This window comes from Saccopteryx leptura, chromosome 3 (genome assembly GCF_036850995.1).
Source record: "Saccopteryx leptura isolate mSacLep1 chromosome 3, mSacLep1_pri_phased_curated, whole genome shotgun sequence".
Classification (NCBI taxonomy): domain Eukaryota; kingdom Metazoa; phylum Chordata; class Mammalia; order Chiroptera; family Emballonuridae; genus Saccopteryx; species Saccopteryx leptura.
The window spans coordinates 219,133,311-219,150,141 of NC_089505.1; the positions used below are offsets into that span (position 1 = coordinate 219,133,311).

A 16,831-nucleotide genomic window follows, 5' to 3' on the forward strand; every position below is an offset into this window, starting at 1 on the left:
GAATGGATTAAAAAAGAAAATCCAACTGTATGCTGCCTACAGGAAACTCATCTAAGTAACAAGGATAAAAACAAATTCAAAGTGAAAGGCTGGAAAACAATACTCCAAGCAAATAACATCCAAAAAAAAGCAGGTGTAGCAATACTCATATCGGATAATGCTGACTACAAGACAGGAAAAGTACTCAGAGACAAAAATGGCCATTTCATAATGGCTAAGGGGACACTGAATCAAGAAGACATAACAATTCTTAATATATATGCACCAAACCAAGGAGCACCAAAATATATAAGACAGCTACTTATTGATCTTAAAACAAAAACTGACAAAAACATAATCATACTTGGAGACCTCAATACACCGCTGACGGCTCTAGATCGGTCATCCAAACAGAGAATCAACAAAGACATAGTGGCCTTAAACAAAACACTAGAGCACCTGGATATGATAGACATCTACAGGACATTTCATCCCAAAGTGACTGAGTATACATTTTTCTCCAGTGTACATGGATCATTCTCAAGAATTGACCATATGTTGGGCCACAAAAACAACATCAGCAAATTCAGAAAAATCAAAGTTGTACCAAGCATATTTTCTGATCATAAAGCCTTGAAACTAGAATTCAACTGCAAGAAAGAGGAAAAAAATCCCACAAAAATGTGGAAACTAAACAACATACTTTTAAAAAATGAATGGGTCAAAGAAGAAATAAGTGCAGAGATCAAAAGATATATACAGACTAATGAAAATGACAATACGACATATCAGAATCTATGGGATGCAGCAAAAGCAGTGATAAGAGGGAAGTTCATATCACTTCAGGCATATATGAACAAACAAGAGAGAGCCCAAGTGAACCACTTAACTTCCCACCTTAAGGAACTAGAAAAAGAAGAACAAAGACAACCCAAAACCAGCCGAAGAAAGGAGATAATAAAAATCAGAGCAGAAATAAATGAATTAGAGAACAGAAAAACTATAGAAAAAATTAATAGAACAAGGAGCTGGTTCTTTGAAAAGATCAACAAAATTGACAAACCCTTGGCAAGACTTACCAAGGAAAAAAGAGAAAGAACTCATATAAACAAAATCCAAAATGAAAGAGGAGAAATCACCACGGACACCGTAGATATACAAAGAATTATTGTAGAATACTATGAAAAACTTTATGCCACTAAATTCAACAACCTAGAAGAAATGGATAAATTCCTAGAAAAATACAACCTTCCTAGACTGAGTCAAGAAGAAGCAGAAAGCCTAAACAGACCTATCAGTAGAGAAGAAATAGAAAAAACCATTAAAAACCTCCCCAAAAATAAAAGTCCAGGCCCTGACGGCTATACCAGCGAATTTTATCAAACATTCAAAGAAGACTTGGTTCCTATTCTACTCAAAGTCTTCCAAAAAATTGAAGAAGAAGCAATACTTCCAAACACATTTTACGAAGCCAACATAACCCTCATACCAAAACCAGGCAAGGATGGCACAAAAAAAGAAAACTACAGACCAATATCTCTAATGAATACAGATGCTAAAATACTAAACAAAATACTAGCAAATCGAATACAACAACATATTAAAAAAATAATACATCATGATCAAGTGGGATTCATCCCAGAATCTCAAGGATGGTTCAACATACGTAAAACGGTTAATGTAATACACCATATCAACAAAACAAAGAACAAAAACCACATGATCTTATCAATAGACGCAGAAAAGGCTTTCGATAAAATACAACACAATTTTATGTTTAAGACTCTCAACAAAATGGGTATAGAAGGAAAATATCTCAGCATGATAAAGGCCATATATGATAAACCATCAGCTAACATCATATTAAATTGCACTAAACTGAAGGCTTTCCCCCTTAAATCAGAAACAAGACAGGGTTGTCCACTCTCTCCACTCTTATTTAATGTGGTACTAGAGGTTCTAGCCAGAGCAATCAGACAAGACAAAGAAATAAAAGGCATCCATATCGAAAAAGAAGAAGTAAAGGTATCACTTTTTGCAGATGATATGATCCTATACATTGAAAACCCCAAAGAATCCACAAAAAGACTACTAGAAACAATAAGCCAATACAGTAAGGTCGCAGGATACAAAATTAACATACAGAAGTCAATAGCCTTTCTATATGCCAACAATGAAACAACTGAGAAGGAACTCAAAAGAACAATCCCCTTCACGATTGCAACAAAAAAAATAAAATACTTAGGAATAAACATAACAAAGAATGTAAAGGACTTATATAATGAAAACTATAAACCATTGTTAAGGGAAATCGAAAAAGATATAATGAGATGGAAGAATATACCTTGTTCTTGGCTAGGAAGAATAAATATAATCAAGATGGCTATATTACCCAAAGCAATATACAAATTTAATGCAATTCCCATCAAACTTCCAATGACATTTTTTAAAGAAATAGAGCAAAAAATCATCAGATTTATATGGAACTATAAAAAACCCCGAATAGCCAAAGCAATCCTAAAGAAAAAGAATGAAGCTGGGGGCATTTCAATACCTGACTTCAAACTCTATTATAGGGCCACGACAATCAAAACAGCATGGTATTGGCAGAAAAATAGACACTCAGACCAATGGAACAGAATAGAAAGTCCAGAAATAAAACCACATATATATAGTCAAATAATTTTTGATAAAGGGGCCAACAACACACAATGGAGAAAAGAAAGCCTCTTCAATAAATGGTGCTGGGAAAACTGGAAAGCCACATGCAAAAGAATGAAACTGGACTACAGTCTCTCCCCCTGTACAAAAATTAACTCAAAATGGATCAAAGATCTAAACATAAGACCTGAAACAATTAAGTACATAGAAGAAGACATAGGTACTCAACTCAGAGACCTGGGTTTTAAAGAGCATTTTATGAATTTGACTCCAATGGCAAGAGAAGTGAAGGCAAAAATTAATGAATGGGACTACATCAGACTAAGAAGTTTATGCTCAGCAAGAGAAACTGATAACAAAATAAACAGAAAGCCAACTAAATGGGAAATGATTTTTTCAAACGACAGCTCAGATAAGGGCCTAATATCGAAAATATACAAAGAACTCATAAAACTCAACAACAAACAAACAAACAATCCAATAAAAAAATGGGAAGAGGATATGAATAGACACTTCTCCCAGGAAGAAATACAAATGGCCAACAGATATATGAAAAGATGCTCATCTTCTTTAGCTATTAGAGAAATGCAAATCAAAACGGCAATGAGATACCACCTCACACCTGTTCGATTAGCTGTTATTAGCAAGTCAGGTAACAGCAAATGTTGGAGAGGCTGTGGAGAAAAAGGAACCCTCATCCACTGTTGGTGGGAATGTAAAGTAGTACAACCATTATGGAAGAAAGTATGGTGGTTCCTCAAAAAACTGAAAATAGAACTACCTTATGACCCAGCAATCCCTCTACTGGGTATATATCCCAAAAACTCAGAAACATTGATACGTAAAGACACATGCAGCCCCATGTTTATTGCAGCATTGTTCACAGTGGCCAGGACATGGAAACAACCAAAAAGCCCATCAATAGATGACTGGATAAAGAAGATGTGGCACATATACACTATGGAATACTACTCAGCCATAAGAAATGATGACATCGAAACATTTACAGCAAAATGGTGGGATCTTGATAACATGATACGAAGCGAAATAAGTAAATCAGAAAAAAACAGGAACTGTATTATTCCATACGTAGGTGGGACATAATAGTGAAACTAAGAGACATTTATAAGAGTGTGGTGGTTACGGGGGGGGAGGGGGGAATGGGAGAGGGATAGGGGGTGGGGAGGGGCACAAAGAAAACAAGATAGAAGGTGACAGAGGACAATCTGACTTTGGGTGGTGGGTATGCAACATAATTGAACGACAAGATAACCTGGACTTGTTATCTTTGAATATATGTATCCTGATTTATTGATGTCACCCCATTAAAAAAATAAAATTAAAAAAAAAAAATCAATAAAAAATTAAAAAAAAAAAAAAAAGAGTTAGTCTTAGATGGATGTAACAGAGGGAATCTGGTCATTTAAAAAAAACAAAACATCATTCAGACTTAAATAAAAAAAATAAAAAAAAAGAAATTAAAAATCGAACTGCCTTTTGACCCAGCTATACCACTGTTAGGAATATACCCCAAGAACACCATAGCACTGTTTGAAAAGAAGAAATGCACCCCCATGTTTATGACAGCATTGTTCACAAAAGCAAAGATTTGGAAACAGCCCAAATGTCCATCAGTGGACGAGTGGATTAAAAAGCTTTGGTATATATATACTATGGAATACTACTCAGCCATAAGAAATGATGACATAGGATCTTTTACAACAACATGGATGGGCCTTTATAACATTATACTGAGTGAAAGAAGTAAATCAGAAAAAACTAAGAACTATATGAGTCCATACATAGGTGGGACATAAAGATGAGACTCAGAGACATGAACAACAGTGTTGGGGTTACAGGGTGGGGGGCGGAGAGGGAGGGGGTTGGGGGAGGGGAGGGGCACAAAGATCATGGCTTTTCAGCATTTGCCATATTCCCCCCTTAATCTATAGACAGACAGCAAATATTTACGTATGGTGTTCCCACTATAAAAACTGCTGTCTTAGGGACAAATGCTGATAAACTATTTCAGAAGTTCCTCCTTCTTCAAAGACTTATATGACAACATAGAGCTCCATGTTTCATAGGACATACTCAAGCTCACTCCATGCTCCCTGGAGCTTTAGCACAAGGGAATGCCTCCCCCTTTTTTTTTTCTTTTCTTTTTTAGTATTTTTTCTTTTATTTATTTATTTTTTGTATTTTTCTGAGGATGGAGATGGGGAGGCAGTCAGACAGACTCCTGCATGCGCCTGACTGGGATCCTGCACTGTTACAACCGGAGCCATTCTAGTGACTGGGGCGGAGGCCATGGGGCCATCCTTAGTGCCCCCGGTGGCTTTTCTCCGGTGGAGCATTGGCTGCGGGCGGGAGGAGAGAGACAAAGAGGAAGGAGAGGGGGAGGGGTGGAGAGGTAGATGGGCGCTTCTCCTGTATGCTCTGGCCAGGAATCGAACCCGGGGATCCTGCACACCAGGCCAATGACTCCGACGGGTCTACCATATCATGCTTTTTACCGAAAAAAAAAAAAAAAATTTACATTTCTTTTGAATACTGATGAACAGGAGACACCAAATCTTTTTCGCCTGCAAATTACTACCTTCTTTATTAGATCTAGCTAATAACACTGTTTTGTCTTTTTCCAAACAGCTCCAGATATATGGAAAAGATTTATATAGGCGGATGGGGATCCTCAAACCCCTCAGTGAGATCTTCTGAGAATGGCTTTTAAGATACCTAGAGGCAGAAAAAGCCCAATAGAGATCAGGGGAACTACCAGCTTTTAGGATACACCCTTAAAGGCTCCAATGCCCCAAAGGGGTCTCATAGGATGCCATCTGGGTCCTGCTTCAATAGTGGAAAGGAAGGTCATTGAGCTAAAGCCTGCCAGGCTTACATGCCTCTGCTGTGAGGAAACAGGGACACTGGAAGGTGGGCTTCCCCCTCACTCCTCTAAGGGAGGGTTCAGTCTCTTCCAGCCCTGCTCCAGCCACCTATGACCTAACCTTGCCCAGAAAGCTGGGGTTTGCCACTGAAGGCTGAAGATGCCCAGGGCCGTCGGCCCCATCTACAACACTGTGGACGAGCCTAGGGTATTTCTTCCAAGAAGCAGGTAAACTGATCTCATTTGCACAAGGGCCACTTAACTATGTTTTGCCTGAATAGTCAGGTTTTTTATTCTTCCCTCAAAGATCTCTGTTGTTGGTGTTGATAGTCCTATTTTCTGCTGCTTTGCTTAATTTATAGTGTTTCCTTTATCCCTTCTACCTCAATGCCCCATTCATATTTCAGGCTGGGACCTACTCCTAATTTAGAGCTCTCTTTCCTCCTTTTGCCAACTTGTATTATGAATTTACCTTTGCCACCCAGCTGAGTGTATCCCAAGGTTCTCTTTACCATGCCACAGTCACAGAGCTCCAGGAAAAAGCAACCTGGTCTCAACTCTCCAGGCAGAGGAGAACAGAAGCTCCATATCCACACATGCTGGAAATGGCTTTTTTGCAGTCTACCTGAATCATTACCAGCTAGAAGCAGCGGTCATTGGGACTTGGACATGAGCTGCAAAGTACAGAATGGTGACAATTCCAGTACCATGCGGACTTTTCTTGTGGGGAACTTTCCTGGACTCCTGCTCCCTGTGACAGCTCCTAACAGACTGAACTGTGGTTGGGTTGCATTTTTCAGGGATTTGGCATGGTGATGGGGCCTACTTGGACTTGGTGAACATGTTAAGGACACTACTCTTTTATGGATTCTTGTTGTATTGGCCAAGAGTTTGCTTAAAGGCTTTTAATCACTGCAAAAAAAATAGAGGACTGGATGAAGAAGATGGGGGCACATATACACCATGGTATACTATTCAGCTAGGAGAAATGTTGACATCAGATCACTTACAGCGGAATGGTGGAGTCTTGGTAGCATTGTGCGGGGTAAAATAAGCGAATCAGAAAAAAACAGGAACTGCAGGATTCCATACGTTGGTGGGACATAAAAGCGAGACTAAGAGGTATAGACAGGAGTGGGGTGGTTATGGGGGGTGGGGGGAGGGAAGGAGGGAGAGGGCGAGGGGGAGGGGTACAGAGAGAACTGGATGGAGGGTGGCGGAGGACGATCTCTCTTCGGGTGATGGGTATGCAACAGAACTAAATGACAAGATAACCTGGAAATGTTTTCTTTGAATGTATGTACCCTGATTTATTGATGTCACCCCATTAAAATAAAAATTTATTTATTAAAAAAATTAATAATAATGAAAAAGAGAAAAAAATAAAATTAAGTGCAAAATAAAAAAAAGAAATACATTTTAGATATAATGATATAAGTGGGTGGAAAGTAAAAGAATGGAAATAGTAACATTATGCAAACAATCAAAAGAACATAGCAAGGGGTACATTGATAAAGTATACTTCAGAACAAAGAAAATTACCAGACATAGTGGACATTACAATGATAAAAGGATAAATCAACCAAGAAGACAAAGCAACCCTAAATGTTATGCACCAAATAACAGAGCTGTAAAATATGTGGAAGCAAAAACATAAATTGGAAAGGAGATACTGACAAATCCACAATTATCCTCAGAGATGTCAACATTCCTCTTCCAACAATTGATAAGAGCAACTAGCAAGAAAGTCAGCAAGGATACAGAATAACTCAACAACATCAACAACAGGATATAACTGATATTTATGGAACACTCCACCCAACAGCAGCACAATAAAGATTCTTCCCAGTGCCCATGAAACAGATACAGACATAGACTGTAGCTTGGGCCATAAAAAAATGCTCAGTTAAGTTCACAAAAATTGAGATCATACAGAATATGTTCTTTGACTACAATGGAATCAAACAAGAAATCAATAAAAAGTAATATGATAGGAAAATCTTTAAACACTTGGAAATTAAACAATACACTTCTAAATAATCGTGTGCCAAAGAGGAAGTCTCACTGAACTGAATGAAGATGAAAATACAGTCAGGTTTGTGGGATCCAGCCAGGGCAGTGAGGAGGTGAGACAGAGGGCACTAAATGCTTAGATTATGAAAGAGGACACATCTCAAATCAACACTCTAAACTTCCTCAGGAAACTAGAAAAAGAGCAAAATGAAACCAAAGCAAGCTGGAGACAAATAGTAAAGATAAGAGATCAATGAAACCGAAAACCAAAAAGCTGATAAAGAACATCAATTAAACAAAAAGTTTAAAAAGATCAGTAAAATTGATAAGCATCCAGCAAGACTGACAAAGACCAAAATAAAGAAGTTTGGTATCAGAATGAAATGAGATATCACTTTAGCCCCAAACTTCAGAAGGACAGTACAATCCTACACACATATATATGACAACTTAAATGACTCGATGGAGTACTTGGACAGCACACACAGCCATAATCTACCTAATGTGAAAAAAATCTGAATAACCCTTTAACTATAAAGAAAATAGAATTTGTAAGTTTTTAAGATCTCCAGGCCCACATAATTTCAGTGGAGAATTCTGATAGAGATTTAAATAGAAATTAGCATTAATGTTATACAATCTCAAAAAAAAAAAAAAAAAAAAGGGAAGAGCAGGGTACACTTCTCAATTCATTTTACAAGCCATCATTGTCCTTATATCAAAACCAGACAAAGACAATACAAAAGAAGAAACTTTAAGAACAATATCCCTCATGCCTGAACAGGCAGTGGCGCTGTGGATAGACAGAATGTCAGCCTGGGATGCTGAGGACCCAGGTTTGAAACGCTGAGGTCACCAACTTAAGTGCAGGCTCACTAACTTGAGCATGGGCTCATCGGCTTGAGCGTGGGGTCACTGGCTTGAGCATGGGATCAAAGACATGACCCTATGGTCGCTGGCTTGAGCCCAAGGTCACTGGCTTGGCTGGAGCCCCCTGGTCAAGGCACATATGAGAAAGCAATCAATGAACAACTAAGGTCCTGTGTCGGGAGCCGATCCACTAATGCTGGCTAACTAGGTCACAGCAGAAGAAGATCCACAACTGCTGGCTGACAAAGTCACAGCAAAAGAAGATAGAGTCACCGCAGTAAGACCAACAGCTGCGGGTTGACAAAGTCACCGCAAGGAAAGGCACAATGACACTTCCCCCTTTTATCTTTTGAATTAATCTGGCCTTATATCCCCCCTTTTTTCTGGGTGTGTGCTATTATTTGTGGCACAGGGATAATAGTACCGTACTTTCCCTGTAGATTTGTAGTAATTTCTTTGGAAATGAGACAGAAGGTGTAAGTTCCACAGAAAAGCCTGTAAGCCCCTTGATCTGGGCTCATAAACATAAGAGGCTGGCTATGATATCCCTCATAAAGGGTTAAGTTTGTAGGAGAATTTCTTATTAATCATGTTAGAAAGAATATAGTTAGAACTTAGCTAGTATATGAATATAGTAAATAAATAAAGTTTAACTAGACATTAGAATCTTAGGTAAAGAGTAGTGGAGTGGCCTGTTACATGGCCTTGGATAGGAGTGCAGCTGGCTAGTAAAGAATGTTTTGTTAAAAGACTTGTTTTATCACTGAAGGCAGTTACTGGGTTTTCTCAGTAAAACATTCTCATGAGATTTTTGTATTTTCCAAGAATAGGAGAGGTATGTAGTGGGATTCATAGCAGCAATAGCAGCTAATGCCTTCTGATATTATGTTGCTACTAGCTATCTTGCAGGTGCACTCTATGTATCTTTAAGTAAAAATTACTCTTTATACTATGTCAGTTTCTTAATAGCAAGCCTTTTGTAGTCTTGTGAGAAAAGAATTAGGACACTACATGAACTCAAGGCTATTTCCCTGAGCAAGCGGTGGTCCTCTGCTAGTCCTTGATGATTTCGTCTGCTATCTCTTTCTGTGCCCTTGACTCACAACAAGAGTAAAATAGAGTTATTAATTAGTACTAATCTTTTAGAAGTTTGTACCAATATTACTATTGTATAACTGTACTTTAAATAACTTACCACCTGACTTGTAGCTTAGATATGAATTAACTGTTATCTAAAAATATGTAACCATAGTGAAACTAAAACAATGATGTATTCAAAATACCATGTGATTGTAACTTAGTGTGTGTGCATAAAAAGTAATGTTAGACCAGCCATTGAGAGAGATGCCTGGCAGTAAATGCTAACTAGAGAATAAAGAGAAAGAAAAGAATTCGGCTCTCTCACTCGATTTTCGCCGACGCCGTCTCCTCCTGTGGGACCCCTGGAACCCCCCCCGGGGCTGGACCCCGGCATTTGGCGCCCGATACAGGGACCTACAGGTAATCCCCCCTCGTTGTCTCGGGACGGCTAGGACTCCACTCAGGGTGCTGCAGACCCCCCTGTAAGAAAGACAGGGTGAGGATAGGTGGAGAATTTCAGAACTTAAGATTTTGAGAAGTCATGGGCCATACTGAGTCTAAAGAAAGAAGACTCTTTATAAAAGTCATTAAGTATACACTTTCCCAAAAAGGAGTTAATGTTTCCACTAAACAAGTAGCTCGTTTTATGAAATTCGTACAAAAATGTTCTCCATGGTTTCCAGATGAGGGAACGCTTAGTTTCGAGAAATGGGTTAAAGTTGGAGAAGATTTAAAACTTTATTATGAGCTACATGGACCAGAAAAGGTCCCAGTTGATACATTTGCTTTATGGAGCTTGATTAAAGATGCCTTAAATCCAGAACATGAGATGCATAAACTTTCTAAGGCAACTGCTCCTCCAAAAGAAGAGACTCCATTAATTAGAAGTAAAAGGCAGTCTCAAGATACTACAAATCATGCTATGGCCTCTTTAAAATTAAGTAAACATCAGGATGATAGTGAAGATCATTTATCTCCAAAAGATGAGGCTGAATTAGAAGACGAGGCAGCTAAATATAAAAGGGATAATGAGGATTGGAAGTCAAAAACAGTCTTGCCCATATTATATTCCTCCAAGACTGACAAAAAGGATGAAAATAAGGCTATTAAAATGTCTTTGCCTCTACCAGTACAATCACCAGATGTTAATGAAAAGAAAAAATCATCAGGGTTAACAGGGTTGCAGAAGGCAATTCAAGCTTCTTGCGACCAAGGGGAAACTGATTTGGCATTATGTTTTCCTGTGGCTGTGGCTGGTGAATTTGATGATGAGGAGAATCCTACATGGGAGCCGCTTTCTTATAAATTATTGAAAGAGTTGAAAATGGCTTGCAGTCAATATGGACCCACCTCTCCTTATACTATGTCTTTGATAGAAACAGTTTCTCATAATTGGATGACTCCTTATGATTGGGAACAAGTGGCTAAAGCTTGTTTATCTAGAGGAAATCAGCCATTAGGACCAAATTTAGGAATAGAATGGCAGCCCCCACAAAACCAAAATCTGACAAGTAATCAAAGTAGCAATCAGGGAAACTGGCAAGGGGGCCAGCCTCAGGCCCCAGTAACAATTGGGGCCAGCCTGAATCCATTTGTCAACTCCGGTCTGTCTCAGACCTCACCCGGGCCTCCCGCGTGGCAGGCGGGAATTCTACCACTGAACCACCCATGCCTTCATGCAAAATATGAGAAGCAAGCCTCTTGTGGGGGTTGAAATGGAGGGATTCTGGCTGCCGGTTGCAGCAGCTATTAGAAGTCAAGAATGATTAGAAAACTGAGATAAGTTTTAAAGTTGTGTTATTATCTGATTTTCTTTAGTAAATAGAAGGACTTAAGAGTTTGGAAAAATTACAGGTTTTTTTTGTTCTCCTCTTTCTCTCAACTCATTTTATTTCTTTCCTGTTCTATGCCTGAAAAGAGGGCAAAGGGAACACCTGTTTGGATATGGCTAAACAGAATCTCATAAACGGCCGTTCTTGAAACTTTTCAAGAGAGAGTTCTGTTTAGTTTCTATTCAATATGTTCCAATCAAAATTGCCCTGTGTAAAAATCAAGCAGGCCATACTCTAATCTCTAAAATCCCGGGTTTCTCTCTAATCTGTCTGATTTGTCTACTTTGTCTGATTCTTGTTTGTGTTTGGTCTTTGTTTAATGTTGTCTAAATGTGATTTTTTAAGTTCTTGCATGCAAAAATTGAATATGCCGGCTCTAATATTATAAAAATATCATCCCTACAAATTTATAATTTTAATTGAAACAAGTAAAGCGCGCTCATTTAAATTTAAATAATATGAAATATGAATCCTAAAGACTTGTTGATTTTGACTAAACTGCTTCAAGCGTCAGGCTGCTTGCTGCCGCTGCAGAGCATGAAGCAGAGTAGATTTACCCAACAAAGGTGTAGGTTTTTTTTTAATATAGAAAAATAATAAAAGTCACACTAGAATTTTCCAGCTTTAATGTGTTCTTTAAATTGCCTGCTAATTATTGGAGTAGTAATGTTTTTATAAATATAGAAAACTCATATACTGAAACTCCTGCAAATCTTCTTTATCATGCTTTTTACTTTAAAAAATTTCTTTTGAATGCTAATATACAGGATTATTCAACACCTGAGACACTGGAATCTGGATCTGGATAAGCCTAAACCAATGGCAAAGTGGAAGGATTTATTGACAGGTCAATGGAAAGGTCCAGATGTAATTCTAACCCAGGGGAGAGGGTATGCTTATATATTTCCACAGGACACTGACTCGCCTCTCTGGATCCCAGACCGGTTGATTCGCCATGTCTCACCAGAGGCCTCTGCTGCCACTGCTGCCCCCTCCCAGCCAGAAGGAGACTCCTGTGCCACCTGTGTCACCAGTGACTTCCCAGCAAAGGCCATCAAGAAACTCTCCATATAATCCTGTTATTCTATATTTAGCATTTCCTGCTCTCATTATGTTTTAACAAACTGTCTATCTATTGACACCAAAGCTCAAGTTATGTTTATTTTGCGGCAGCCACCTTATGTGATGTTACCTGTTAGTCTGTCTCAGCCTTGGTATGATGACCCAGGGTTGCATGCACTACAGGCTGCTTCTGAAGCGCTTGCTCACCATCGAGGAAAGCGATTCGTTGCTGAATTGATTTTGGGAATTACCGCTCTTATTGCTATTATAGGATCTGTAGCTGCTTCCACCACTGCTTTAGCTCAATCAGTTCACACTGCAAATCATGTAGATAGTTTATCTCGTAATATATCTCTTGCATTAGCAGTACAGGAGACTATAGATAGGAAGTTAGAATTGAAAGTGAATGCTTTAGAGGAGGCTTTTATTCACATATGTAATGAGTTGTTAGCTATGAAGGCTAGAATGACTCTTAGATGCCATGCAGGATTCAGGTGGATATGTGTGACTCCTTTAGAATATAATCAGTCTATCATAGCATGGAATAATGTACAGAATCATTTGTTAGGTGTATGGAATAATAGTGATATTAGTTTAGATTTGAGGGAATTACATCAGCAGATACAAAACTTAGGACATTCAGGCTCTTTAGTCTCTGCCTCAGAAGTAGCTGATCAATTTGTTGAAAACATTAAAAGTATGTTTTCTATGCATGGCCTGACCTCTCTGGCTAATGATATAGGCATAATAATAGCTGTGGCAATTATCGCTCTTCTTGTCCTTCCAGTCATGTTCCGACTCTTAAACAGCAATCTCAGGGAAACAACGGTGAAAATACAAAAGCTTTATTTAAATAATAAAAAAGGGGGAGATGTCGGGAGCCGATCCACTAATGCTGGCTAACTAGGTCACAGCAGAAGAAGATCCACAACTGCTGGCTGACAAAGTCACAGCAAAAGAAGATAGAGTCACCGCAGTAAGACCAACAGCTGCGGGTTGACAAAGTCACCGCAAGGAAAGGCACAATGACACTTCCCCCTTTTATCTTTTGAATTAATCTGGCCTTATATCCCCCCTTTTTTCTGGGTGTGTGCTATTATTTGTGGCACAGGGATAATAGTACCGTACTTTCCCTGTAGATTTGTAGTAATTTCTTTGGAAATGAGACAGAAGGTGTAAGTTCCACAGAAAAGCCTGTAAGCCCCTTGATCTGGGCTCATAAACATAAGAGGCTGGCTATGATATCCCTCATAAAGGGTTAAGTTTGTAGGAGAATTTCTTATTAATCATGTTAGAAAGAATATAGTTAGAACTTAGCTAGTATATGAATATAGTAAATAAATAAAGTTTAACTAGACATTAGAATCTTAGGTAAAGAGTAGTGGAGTGGCCTGTTACATGGCCTTGGATAGGAGTGCAGCTGGCTAGTAAAGAATGTTTTGTTAAAAGACTTGTTTTATCACTGAAGGCAGTTACTGGGTTTTCTCAGTAAAACATTCTCATGAGATTTTTGTATTTTCCAAGAATAGGAGAGGTATGTAGTGGGATTCATAGCAGCAATAGCAGCTAATGCCTTCTGATATTATGTTGCTACTAGCTATCTTGCAGGTGCACTCTATGTATCGTTAAGTAAAAATTACTCTTTATACTATGTCAGTTTCTTAATAGCAAGCCTTTTGTAGTCTTGTGAGAAAAGAATTAGGACACTACATGAACTCAAGGCTATTTCCCTGAGCAAGCGGTGGTCCTCTGCTAGTCCTTGATGATTTTGTCTGCTATCTCTTTCTGTGCCCTTGACTCACAACAAGAGTAAAATAGAGTTATTAATTAGTACTAATCTTTTAGAAGTTTGTACCAATATTACTATTGTATAACTGTACTTTAAATAACTTACCACCTGACTTGTAGCTTAGATATGAATTAACTGTTATCTAAAAATATGTAACCATAGTGAAACTAAAACAATGATGTATTCAAAATACCATGTGATTGTAACTTAGTGTGTGTGCATAAAAAGTAATGTTAGACCAGCCATTGAGAGAGATGCCTGGCAGTAAATGCTAACTAGAGAATAAAGAGAAAGAAAAGAATTCGGCTCTCTCACTCGATTTTCGCCGACGCCGTCTCCTCCTGTGGGACCCCTGGAACCCCCCCCGGGGCTGGACCCCGGCAGTCCTGCAACAAAGAAGTGATGCTTCTCATCTCTCTCCCTTCCTACCTGTCTCTCTCTTTCTCTCTCCAAAAAACAACCAACCAACCAAACAAACAAAAACAACAATATCCTTCATGAACATAAAGAAGAAAACATGTGAGGATGTGGAGGAACGGGAATGCTCTTACATTGCTGTCAACTGTACAACTGCTTTGGAAAATGATTTGGGATACTCCCCTCCTGTTGAACACACATACTCTGAAGCCCATCTGCTCACCAAAAGACTGTGCATGGGTGGTTTAGTTGTAGGGTGTGACTTATGAATATTCATCAAATTGTATTCTTAGGTTATATGTGCTCTTCTCTATGCATCTTTACTCAGTTATAAGTTAACTAAAAGAGAATGAAAAACCTACTGGCTCTGGTGATATGAAGATAATGGTAAGCACAAGTTCAGAGGGAATGGCATCCATCGGGGACCTCACATGAATTCCAGTTTTACAAATGGTGATCCTGGAGCAGAGAGCAGTTCAGGAAAAGGGCCAAGGTTGCAAAACTACTGAGTAGTAGGGCATGGATGTACACTCAGGACCAGGGCTGCTGAGCCTCTGTTTATCAACTATACAACCTGTCTCTATGTCTTGAGAGCACAAAGGCAATAAGGATAAAGGGAACATTAGACAGGAGTCCTCAGACGCACTAGAGAGTCTGAGGCTACTTCAGGAAGGGCAAGCAGGCATAGCAAATGGATGCTCTTACAAATGTCTCTTTATCAAGTGGCTATACAGGCTCATGACCAATATTCACAAGGACAACCAACTACCCTGTCAGAAGAGATCAAGCACAATAGTTCACTGTGTTTAGCAAAACAGGGAAATGTACAATCTATTTTTGAAAGATTTTGAGTTACAGGACAACCTGTGATTCTATCTGAAAAATCCTTTGTGTTCACTGTGTGGTTAGGTGCCTAAGCCAGAGCAATGTAATACAAGGTGCACTGTGCACAGGCCCCGCCCTCTCTGTCAGGGCACAGCCTTGCTTTGGTCTTGGAGAGAAAAAAAACCTACCATATCATTAGACTTTTTTAGAAGGATGGAAATTATGATTTTGTGATTATGCCAGGGTATAATTATAGGCCAGAGCTGGAAAACTTAATATAATTAGTGTTAGAGCAATCACTGAAGCCACCACACAAAACACTGTGTCAAGCCTTAATTGAGAGAGAAGATTACTGTGTAGAAGTCATTCATTCTGGCAGCTGCCTTTCTGGCAAAAGGTGGGAAGGTGCACACACGTGGGGACCAAAGGCAGGAATAAGGGATCTGGTCTTATAGTTACAATATGATACTATCACTGGCTACAAGTTCGAAAGAAGCCTCTAACAAAGCAAGATGAGTCAACTAAAAGTTCTTGCTGCCTTAGAGAGAACATCTCTGATAACTAGTTTTTTTAAAATGGAGTTTGCAGTGGAAATATTTCCTGGAAATAAGTCAAGGAATTCTTTCCAAATTAAGTCTTGCTGAATGAAATAATCTCTAAATCCCCTTTCTAATATAAAGTTTATACAATCTACACACTTAATCTGACTTGATTCACAACACACCTATCTGAACTTCTCCTTGGGGGAAACACAGAGATAAAATCATGTGCTTATAGTTTCATAAATAAGAAAACAAAAATTAGGAGCAAAGCCACTCAGTTCTAGTGCAATCACTGTGTTATGGTGAGTTAATTGCCCTGGTGTGTCTACCTTAAATAAATCACTCAATCTCTAAGAAACGTAAGGCCTGAGTGGTCCTCTTTGTTCTGTTAACCTTCCTTCATGTGGGGTTTTCTCCGCCTGTGAAGTCAGTGTCAAGATTCACTGAGTTCTGTCTTACACCCAGTTCATTCTCTGGTGTCTTGCAAGGTGAGCAGACTCCTCTGTGAACTCACAGCCATGAGGCTCAGATGCTCTTCTTGCAGATTTCCTGACTTGTCCTTCAACCCCCGCACACTCTCCCTGTGCATTATCTGCATTCCCAGGTCTAGGCAGCTGCATACCTGCACAGCGTTCCATAACACCTTTCTAGAAAGTCTACTCTCCCAAGATCAACTGACTGGCACAAGTGACTTGTAGCACATGTAAAAACGACTTAGAAACAAACCCTCTCTGAATCATTTTTAGACCTAACCTATTTCTCTAAACCTGGCAAAACACAACACAGATAACAAGAAAAAGGAAACGGAAGTGTAAGAAAAATCTGTCCTTCGCGCCTTCAAACTGGCAGTACAAAGCAAGCATTGCCTGAAGGACAG

The 16,831-nt window shown here is 39.0% G+C and overlaps 1 protein-coding gene across 7 annotated transcripts in view; it reads right to left on the minus strand.

The window, feature by feature from the left end:
• AFF3 (ALF transcription elongation factor 3) overlaps positions 1–16,831 on the minus strand; it is a 729,890-nt gene that overhangs the window by 156,899 nt on the left and 556,160 nt on the right. The gene's annotated exons all lie outside the window — the stretch shown is intronic.